Source organism: Mus caroli, chromosome X (genome assembly GCF_900094665.2).
Source record: "Mus caroli chromosome X, CAROLI_EIJ_v1.1, whole genome shotgun sequence".
Classification (NCBI taxonomy): Eukaryota; Metazoa; Chordata; class Mammalia; order Rodentia; family Muridae; genus Mus; species Mus caroli.
In genome coordinates, this window is record NC_034589.1 from 97,714,932 (window position 1) to 97,725,568 (window position 10,637).

The 10,637-nt window shown below is 42.1% G+C and overlaps 1 long non-coding RNA gene and 1 pseudogene across 1 annotated transcript; both read left to right on the forward strand.

Moving 5' to 3' along the window:
* The first annotated feature begins 308 nt into the window (after window positions 1–308).
* LOC110287378 lies at window positions 309–3,426 on the forward strand. The gene is made up of 2 exons (XR_003835707.1): window positions 309–503; window positions 3,271–3,426. It is a non-coding gene; the product is annotated as an uncharacterized LOC110287378 (long non-coding RNA).
* Window positions 3,427–9,941: 6,515 nt separating this feature from the next.
* Window positions 9,942–10,637, forward strand: part of LOC115030078 — a 4,933-nt pseudogene continuing 4,237 nt past the window's right edge.

Genomic DNA, 10,637 nt, shown 5'->3' on the forward strand with positions numbered 1-10,637 from the left:
ATTGCAGTTATAGCAGCTACAGCCATGCTGGCGGCTAAAAACACAGAAGGGGTTCCTAAAGAGATCTCGGGAGCAAAGCACAAGCCGGTCTTCTACAGAAACAAAAAAGAAAAAGGAATTTGGGTGGGGGGTGGTGGTGGCAAGAGAACAAATTAAAGACGGGCAAGAAACGCGGGAGCACGTGAAAGAAGCTAACAGAGGCAGCCGTGAGAGGAACCGCAAGCGCTCAGTCGTCTGCGGAAGCGACAGAGGACAGTCCCGGTCACGTTGCTGGAGCAGCCATTTAGGGACAGCCTGACAGCGCGGCGCCGCGCCGCTCAGGGACAGTTCGGCTGTGACGCAAGCTCTCCGCCCTCCTGACCCCCCCTCCACGGCGCCAGGCTTCTGTAACTTATAAGATGGCGGCGTCCACATGTATTCGTCCTTCCCGGGATTAGCCAGGCAGCTAGAGGATGACTTAATAAGGAGAGTGGAAAAACTGGCCAATTAATGAACATGCCCTGGTGAGTGCCGGGTCTCGCGCTGCCAGAGAGGTGGCCGCCGCAGCGGTCACCACTCCGACCTGCCGCAGCGGTCACCACTCCGACCGCATGGTCTGCCGAGCTGGACGAGTAGTCGGCTGGCACTCCGGATTTCTCCCCTATTCCGCCCACAATAGATGAGTGATCAGTGCCCACATCACCGGGCCTCCACGGATGAGCCTGTCAGGCTGGGGAGGCTAATTCCTAGGAGAGGTCGTGTTTTGAGGTTTCCTTTTGTTTTCCTTTGTCTAATTGGGGTTTGACGGATAGTGAGTGTCTCCAAAATGGAGTGTTCATTCTAGCTCCCCAGAGGCCTCGAAACACGGCCTCAGTTCTTTCTCATCAACACTTAGTAGTTGATAAACCTAGCTTATTGGTAACATTAATTATGGTATAATACGCTTTCCCCCCTATGCCCTTTTTATGTACTCCAAATGAGAACCAGAGTACGTTACTAAATATGTGGTCTGGGAGCATCTGTTCTAATAGGCCTTACAGGGTGATCTGTGTTCTGTTGTTAGATGCTTACTTGGTCAAAAAGACATTTCAGTACCTTAGCTAGGCATTGCTGAATAAAGTATGAATTGTTGCAACCATTTGGAAGCATTGATGTAGCTATATTTAGAAAACTAATATATATATGGAGTACCAAGTTCCAATATCTGACTTTCAAGGCTCAGTCCTTCAGAAAGAGAAGCATCAGTATATAAATAAGGATACCTAAAAGAGGATGTTTGTGCAGTTCTCTTCTTGTGGTAAGTAATGAGAAACAACCTGTGTATCCATTAATAGGAGGATGTTTGAAAAGCCTGTATATTTTGACTCTTTGGTATAAAAGATGATATGATAGCTTGTTACATTAAAAACAACTTGTAGGATAATATGATCTCATTTTTTTTCATATATGTATGAGGGTGACAAAGGAATGTTTGCTATTTTTAAAACATTTTGGCAGCTTTATATATTATGACCTATTTAACACAAATGCAAACACAGAGAATAAAATGAAACACTAATATTAGAGTTGAAGTTTTGCCTGTCTATCCACAGTTGCGTGTCACTCTTTTGTCATCCTGTCGATTACCCATTATTTTTAGTTTAGTGATTATGCTTAGTTCCCCCTTTCCCCACTAGTATTGGTTGTGGAGCCTAGGACACTGCTGCTAGACAGTCACACTACCACTGAACTAGATCTACGTCTGTCCCCACTTTAAGAGTTGTTTCTAATTGTGTGTGTAGGTATGTGCACATGAGTACAGTTATGGAAGCCAGAAGAAGCCATAGAATCCTGTGGAACTCGAGTTCCAGGCGGTCGTAAGCCCATTTTTTGAGCCCCCTATCCCCCTTTTCCCCCCCAAATGAAGTCTTCTGTAGTTGAGACTGTCCATGACCCTCACTACCCATTTCTAGCTCCCAAGCTTTGGGATTACAAGCTTGTACCACCATGCCCAGCTTGTCTCTCTTACTTTATGTGTAGTAACCCAGGCTGGTCTTGATTTTGAAATCTTTCTGCCTCTGCCTCTGCCTCCCAAGTAGCTAGGATTATAAGCTCAGCTTCTCCACTTAATTTTTTTGTACATGAGGCTCTAACATGGCTGGTATTTTGCATGGGAGTTCTCAATATTTTGTAACTCAAGTTCCAGGTGATCCAAATCCTCTTCTGACCTCCTTGGGTACCAGGCACGTGATGCACAAACACAAAATGAAATAAATCTCATTTAAATTTTTAATAAATAAAAACAAAATTAAAAGTAATAATTTCTATTTGCATAGGATCTTACTAAGACCAGAATAGTCTACATCAGCAATTAATCTTTATTAATTATAGATACAGGGCAACTGTTACCACTGCATAAACAAAGGAAGCTTTGAACAGGGCATTACGTGGGCGGCTACACTATAAGTCACTTTAAATGGTTCTGCATGCAGGCAAAGGAAGTCACATATTTGAATCTTGGGAATGCTATATTCTTTGGGACACTGATGGCACTTTTGAAGAGTAAATAATATAGCGCCCGAGACTCAAATTTAGAATGTTATTTCCACTTGTGTAAAAACGTTACTGTGTCGATGGATCTTTTTGCACAGCAGCAGTGGTTCAGGACTTTGATTCAGCTACTGAAAGTCAATCAGCCAATTATGAGAAAAGACCATGCCTTCAAACAGTCATATGTGTGGTCCCAGCGAGAGGGTTATCAGGACATCAGTGATGAATCTGACCCTTTCTAAGATGTAACAGTACCATCACTTAACAAGTTCTATGGAGATTGGAAGGCAAGAAATCCAGCAGATTAGGCTCCAGTATGCGACTCTACATGTGACTCCCCCAATATGACCTTTGTAAGGCTCAGGAGAAAAATATCCTGCTGCTCCACCGTTCAGGTAATAACAAGGGCTCTGAGACTGTGTTCATATCAATTTCTTTCTTGTGTTTTTGAGACAGGGTCTTGCTATGTGGATTAGGCTGGCCTGGAATTCCCAATCTTTCTGCTTCAGACCTGATCCATCAAACTTATGGCTATTAATTGACTTTCAGCCATTGAACAGGCACTGAAAAACAGACAAATATTTCAGTTTAATAATTCCAACCTTCAGTACGTATTTAAGTCTGATACTAATACATGCTGGGTTTTTAAATTTTAAACTGTGTTGTCTTTATTGTCTTGTTTTACTATTTACTATTGTCATATAACACGCTGACCAAAGGCAAAGTAGAGGAAGAAAGGATTTATTTGGCTTGTACTTCCAGATCATTAATCCACCCCTGAAGGAAGTCAGAGCAGAAATTCAAGCAGGGACTTGAAGAAGAAACCATGGAGGAATACGACTTGCTGGCTTACCAGTGCGTGCTAGCTTGCTTATACATCCCGGAACCACTCACCCAGGGAATGATGTCACCCATCAGGCCAGTGTGATTTGATCAATCTCTCAGATGACTGTAGACTGTGTCAATTTGACAGTTAAAGGGCATGTGCTTTGTATTCTCTCTGTCTGTCTCTGTCTCTGTCTCTCTCCTCTGTCTGTCTCCCCCCTCTCATTTCTCAGGTTTTTTTTTGAAAGTCAAGTATGATGTAACCAGTATAAGGAACTACAGTACATAGGCCTATAGTGGTGTGGTAGTAAGATACGTGGTGATTTGACATGTTCTGAATGCCCCTGGTTATTCTGTCTTTTACTGCTTGTGTGCTCCTGGGTTGTGAAGTACAATTGCCCACCCTCCTAGTTATCTCTCCCCCTCCATGTAAGTGAGATGTGATGACAAGAGAGCTGTGGGTTGGAAACTTCAGGCTGGAATTGGGTACGCAGATATGTCTGTCCCCTTTCCCATCTCCTTTAGTCCTTGACAAAGCAGTTTATTTTTTAAGCAGGAGCCTTGTTCAGTACAGAACACTTTTATGTATTTTGAAATGGCTGAATATATTTGAAGGTCGTTGCACCCTCCTAAGCATATGGGATTTTTCTCCGATGTTCATCGTGAAAACCTGGTAGTAGTCCTGGAGGTAGAGATCATGAAGAATTTTTGGACTCTCCATGGCATCGCTCTCCCTGTGCCCAGGCTCTTTGTTTGCTTGCTTTATCATTATTTATTTCTTTGAGACAAGGTCTCACTACATAGACTTGGCTGTTCCGGAACTTACTATGTAGACCAGGCTGGCCTCAGACTCACAGTGTTTCTGCCTGCCTGTGCCTCTGTCTCTGCCTCCCAAGTGCTGGGGCTAAAGGTGTGTACCAGCATGCCTGGCTAGAATGACAGTTTTCAAGCTCTGAGCATTCTGTACTGTAAAGCAGAAATCATCTATAAATTTTTGACACAGTAAGTTAGTGTCCATAAATTTTCTGCTAGGAGTTTTGGATTGCTTTTCATCTGTAGGTCAGTCTTGGGGCATCACATTCCATTAAGGCCCCTTTAGCTTTGCTTTGCTTTGTTTTAGTTTTCAGCATATAGTAGTTTGTCATACATTTATCACTTTGCTGTTGTAGAACTATAATAGTGACTTTCCCCCCTACTGTTACATAAGCAAGACTTTACAAATTTCCAGTTTATACTGGTTTATTTTTAACATATTAGCACATTGTTTTTGTCTTATTTTGAGATAGGATCTTCTGTAACTCAGGCTGGCCCCAAACTCCCCAGGTAGCTGAGTCTTTCCTTGAACTCCTGATCCTCCCTCTAGTCTTCATTTCCCAAGTGCTAGGATTACAGATGTGCTCCACACAGCTTTCACACTGATTTTTGTTTGTTTGTTTGTTTGGTTGGTTGGTTGGTTGGTTTTTGGGTTTGGGTTTGGGTTTGGTTTTTTCGAGACAGGGTTTCTCTGTGTAACTCTGGTTGTCCTGGAACTCACTCTGTAGACCAGGCTGGTCTCAAACTCAGAAATTCACCTGCCTTGGTCTCCCAAGTGCTGGGATTAAAGGCATGTGCCACCACTGCCCAGTTTCCACACTGATTTTTATTACTGGCCTTGGATAGTACCAGTTTGGTGAAATAATCTACTGTTGGTGTGTTATCCTTTTGTATATTCTTTTGGTTTTCTTTTTTTCTAAACACCCCCCTCCCCAGTATTAGGGATGGAACTCACAATGGAACATGGTAGGCAGTACTCTCCCACTGAGCTACATTCTAAGCCCTTACAGTTTTCATTTTCTTTTGAGGCAGGGAGTCCTTGTAGAGATTAGCCATGGCACCTAAGTTTCCTTGGGATAGTCAACTTAGTGTTTGTGGTTTCAGTTTTGATCATTCTTCTGAATATTTTTCCTGTCTCCCCTCCTTCCCCCCCTAATCTTTAAAACATTACTGCGTGAACAGGAACCACCACTGACTGCTTTAGACTGGCAGTATAGGTCTTCTTTGTTTTATTATAATCTTTTTTTTTAAGATTTATTTATTTATTATATGTAAGTACACTGTAGCTGTCTTCAGACACTCAAGAAAAGGGAGTCAGATCTCGTTACGGATGGTTGTGAGCCACCATGTGGTTGCTGGGATTTGAACTCTGGACCTTCGGAAGAGCAGTCGGGTGCTCTTACCCACTGAGCCATCTCACCAGCCCGTTTTATTATAATCTTGATTTGATTTTTTAAAATTTGAGACAGGGTTTCTCTGTGTAGCCCTAGCTGTCCTGGAACTCACTCTGTCGACCAGGCTGGCCTTGAACTCAGAAATCCGCCTGCCTCTGCCTCCCCAAGTGCTGGGTTAAAGGCAGGCACCACCACTGCCCGGCTTGTTTTACTATAATCTTAAGAGAAAAGTTTCAGACTTTAAGCATTTCTGTGATTTGTATGTGCATATGCTTTGTTGTGGTAGCATTTCTTTCTATTCCTATTAGCCGAGAAGATATATATATATATATATATATATATATATATATATATATATATTTTATTTATATTTTATATACATTGGTGTTTTGCCTGCATGGATGTCTGTGTGAGGGTGTCAGATCCCATGGAACTGGAGTTACAGATAGTTGTAAACTACCATGTGGTTTCTGGGAATCGAACCTGGGTCCTCTGGAAGAGCAACCAGTGCCCTTAACCACTGAGCCATTTCTCAGTCCCTAGCTGAGAATTTTTTAAAAAGATGTATTTAGTTACATTTCCGTGTGTTTGCATGAGTTTATATACACTACATGCATGTAGGAGCCTATAGAGAGCAGAGGGTATCAGAGCCCCTGTAACTGGAGTTAATAATACTTCAGAGATAGAAGCAGGAGAATCTTGAAGGAGTTCAAGACTAGATTCAGCTAACTTGTGAGTTTGGTGCCAGCCTGGGTTAGATAAGATTCTGTCTCAAGTCAAAATCAATGAGCAACATATTAGCAACAAACCACTAGAAATTGAATTTTGAATTTTTTTTTATAAATTGAAATTTTATAAAGTTTCATTTATATAACCACAGAAAAAGCATCGCGTCTATAGTACCTCAATAGCAAGATGATGTGTAACAAAGGACCTTCAGCATCAGTTATAGCTGCTGGATATGACTGCTGGGAGCTGAAACCCAGTCCTCTGCAAGACCAGGAATCGATCCTGATCACTGAACCATCTCTCTAGCCTTGTCCACTGACAATTTTTATCACGGAAGAATATTGATTGGGAGGACACTGGGGAAATGGCTCTGTTGTAAAGTGCTTGGAGCAGAATCAGGAACACTTGAGTACATCAACACTGGGCATGGTGGCAGGCAATTGTGACTCCGGTTGAGTGAGGGTATCAGACACAAGTGGATTACTGTAGCTTGCTGGCCAGCCAGCCTAGCCAAATAATGGACTCTAAGTTCTTTGAGATCTTGTCCCAAAAACTAACATTGAGAGTGAAAATGACACAACATCACTCTCTGACCTCCACACACACATACGCACATACTTATGAATACATATACACACAAAATAATGCATACACATAAATAATAAATAAATAAATATTGGATTTTTAAAAATGTATCTGTTGATATGATTGTGTTTCTTCTTTCAACTGTTGGTATGGAAAATTTATTTTGCAGTTATAGCCCAAGCAAGAAAGTTTCAAAGTACTATGAATGTAAGACCAAATTAGAGTCCTTTATTAGCTTGTAACAGAGTGCAGACTCCTGCTCCGAAGAGCAATGAAGCTCAAAGGTACTGCATTTGTAAAGGCAAAAACTGCAATGATGTCATTGGCAGGCATGGGTCAGGGGAAGCCTGGTAACGTTTCTTTTGATTATACATTCAGCTGATAGGTTGATTATTCATCTGTGCTGTGGTCAGGGCCTTAGAAAGTTCCAAATATGTTGTCAAGGTGGGTTGGACTTTTTAGGGGATTAGGGGCTGAAAAAGGTACCTCAACAATGTGGAGTCAGGGTAAAATCAGGACAAGATGGCGTCACCACAGTCACTTCAGCAATGGTGGGGTTAAAACTGGAATGTGCTACGCAAGCACTCTCCCACTGACCTATGTTCTCAGACCAGGTTGTTAAAATCATTAATTAGTTAATGAATTAATTACTTAATTAATTCTAATTTAAGATAAAGTCTTGCTTAGTCTAGCTTACCCTTGAAGTCCCAATCCTTCTGCCTCAGCTTCCCAGGGGCTAGGATTCCAGGTATGGTCCACCGTGCCTAGCTCATTATGGATTGACTTTTAAAAAGTTTAACCTCCCCTGGGGTCTGGCAATCAACTACATTTGCCTGTAGTATGTTCTCTTCCTATAAGCCCTATGATCTTACCATCTCTACCTCCCAGCGCTGAATTGACAGATGATGCTGTCACACTGCCTACAAAAAAAAAAAAGAAAAAAAAAACGGTGGCTGGGATCCTAACACTGACATATCTCCCAAAATCGAATTCCTTTCAGGTGGTATTTAATTTAATGTAATATTTTGTTATAGTCTTTGTACCCAAGCAATACTGATTGTATTTTTGATTTTCTTTTACTTGTTTGCTTTCTCTTTGGTTTTGATTATCAGGGTAATCTGGACCTATAGTTGGGAAGTCGCTTTTGCTTTTCAGTTGTTTTAGGAAAGCTGAGGATTTTGTTGTTTCTTTGCTTGCTTGTTTCTGTTTTAAAGACACGGTTTTACCCTGTAGGCTATGTAGCATGCACCGTGTTGACTGAGCCCCAAACTTGCCGCGCTCCTCCCGACTTAGCCTCCTCTTTCTCGGATTACAAACAAGAGCTGGGAGGCCTGCCAGAGCTGGTGTTGACTGGAGACGAAGCCTGATGATGTGTCACACATCTTGGAGGCCTTTATATCCTGGATTTGGTTTCTACAGTAGATCAATGTGCTTCTCCTGATCTCTGTCTTATAACCAAACTATGACAATTTCTGTTTCCCAAGGAATTACTTCCTTTTGTCTTCATTTAGCAAACGTTAGTATCACCATTGCCAGACTTAGTGTGGGGTGCTCTAGGGGCTCTTCTTTAACTGTTGATATTCATAAATTATTTTCTCTTTCTCTTATGATAGTGGTTGTTTTTGCATTTCTGGTCTCCTGGCAAGACAGGAGCAAGGGCATGTCCCAGTTTCTGGCCAAGGATAGAACTTAGAGCTATTTCTTTCAAGGTTCATACCCTAAATGGCTTGAGCACTTTCTAGCTCCTGTTGTCATTAGCAGTCCCAGGTGTCAGGTGTGAACTGTGTTTTTTAAGTCATTTTCTATCACTAAAATTTCTGTTCCTTATACAAATCCTACCCTCCCACTTCCTTGTATATCTTTCAGTCTTTATTGAAACTTGAATATTTTAGGTAATATGTTGCAGCGATTTCTTTTATTGGAGGGTGTTTCTGAGACAAAGTCTTACTCTGCAGTACAGGCTAGCCTAGAAATCACTTGTAACCTAGGCCTGCACTAAACTCCCAGCAATCTTTTTTTTTTTTCCCGGTTTTTCAAGAGAGGGTTTCTCTGTGTAGCCCTGGCTGTCCTGGAACTCACTCTGCAGACCAGGCTGGCCTTGAACTCAGAAATCCGCCTGCCTCTGCCTCCTGCAATCTTCTTTCTTAGTTTCCAGAATGCAGGGATATAGGCTTGATGAACTATACTCTGTTCATCAGAGCGATTTTGAGTAGTGTGTCTTCCTATGTTTTAGAGTTGATTGGTATGGTCTCCTTTTTTCATTTCACGATTTGACAGGACTTCAACTAAAGTGCTTATTATTTATACTACATCCTCGGTGTCATTCTTAGGGGAGAACGGCATTGAATTTAATCTCTGGTTCTTGTTATCATATTGAACTATTACTTTGTATTAATTATGTGCTAATCTATTGGTTTTTTTGTCCCAGACACTGTATGTGTGTGTGTGTGTGTCCGTGTCTCTGTGTCTGTGTTCTTGCACACGGATGCACACACACACACGTGTCATGTGATCAGAGGTTGACTTTGGGTGTCTTCCTCTATTGTGCTCCACTTTGTTTTTTAATTTTAATTGTTTTCTTTGAGACAGGGTCTCTCTGTGTAGCCTTGGCTGTCCTGAAACTTACTCTGTAGACCATGCTGGCCCCAGAACTCACAGAAATCTACCTGCCTCTACCTCCAGAGTGCTGACATATGTCTGCATACCACTTGTGTGCTAGGTGTTCAGGGGAGGCAGGAAGAGGGACCTGGATCCCCTGGGATGGAGCTGTTGACAGTTGTAAAACACCTGTTTATAGGTGTCTTAGGTGCTGTGAATGAACCTACATCCTCTGGAAGATCAGACTATGTACTTTACTGCTGAGTCAACCTACCTTATAGTTTTGAGATAGGATGTGGTAGTTTGAATGAGATATCCACCATAGTCTCAGGCATTGGGATACTTGGTCCCTAGTTGGTGCCATTGTTTGGAAAGGTTAGGGAGGCACAGTTTTGTTGATGGAATTATGTCACTGGAGGCAGGCTTTGAGAGTTTAAAAATTCGCACCATTTTGACTTCACTGTCTCTGCCTTATGCTTGCAGTTCAAGATGTTCAACTTGGCTGCTCCAGCCACCATGCCTGCTGCCTGCCGCCTCCACTCTGTCATGGAACTGTAAGCCCAAATAAACTCTTTTTTTCTATAAGCTGCCTTGGCCATGTTTTATCACAATATCAGAAAAGTGACTGATACACAGGGTTTCTCACTGAACCTGGAGCTGGCCAGCAAGCCTGTGGGAGCCATCTGTCTCTATCCATAAGTGCTGCACTGTGCCGTCATGCCCAGCTTCTAAACATGTGCTTGGGATCTGAACTCAAGTCTTCATGCAAGCACTTGGCCCATTGAACTATCTCCCCCATCTCTCCCATGGCTCTTGGTAATGTTGTTCTAAAATGTGACTCAAATAAATTTGTATCCTTTTGTAAAGGTAGTGTTTGAAGCCTATGAAGGAGTCCAAGAATGGCCACTCCCAAACACGGTGCTTTATTATGCTTGCTTTATCAAATGAGAGTAGAAGATACTAGGAAAGTATACTTCGGTCTGCTTATAAAGGTCAGACCTGCTGAGGAATATAATAATCACCTCTATTCTCTTTCTTGAGTTCTCTTCTCTTCCTTCTCTCCTCTTCTCTTCTCTTCTCTTCCTTCTCTCCTCTTCTCTTCTCTTCTCTTCTCTTCTCTTCTCTTCTCTTCTCTTCTCTTCTCTTCTCTTCTCTTCTCTTCTCTTCTCTTCTCTTCTCTTCTCT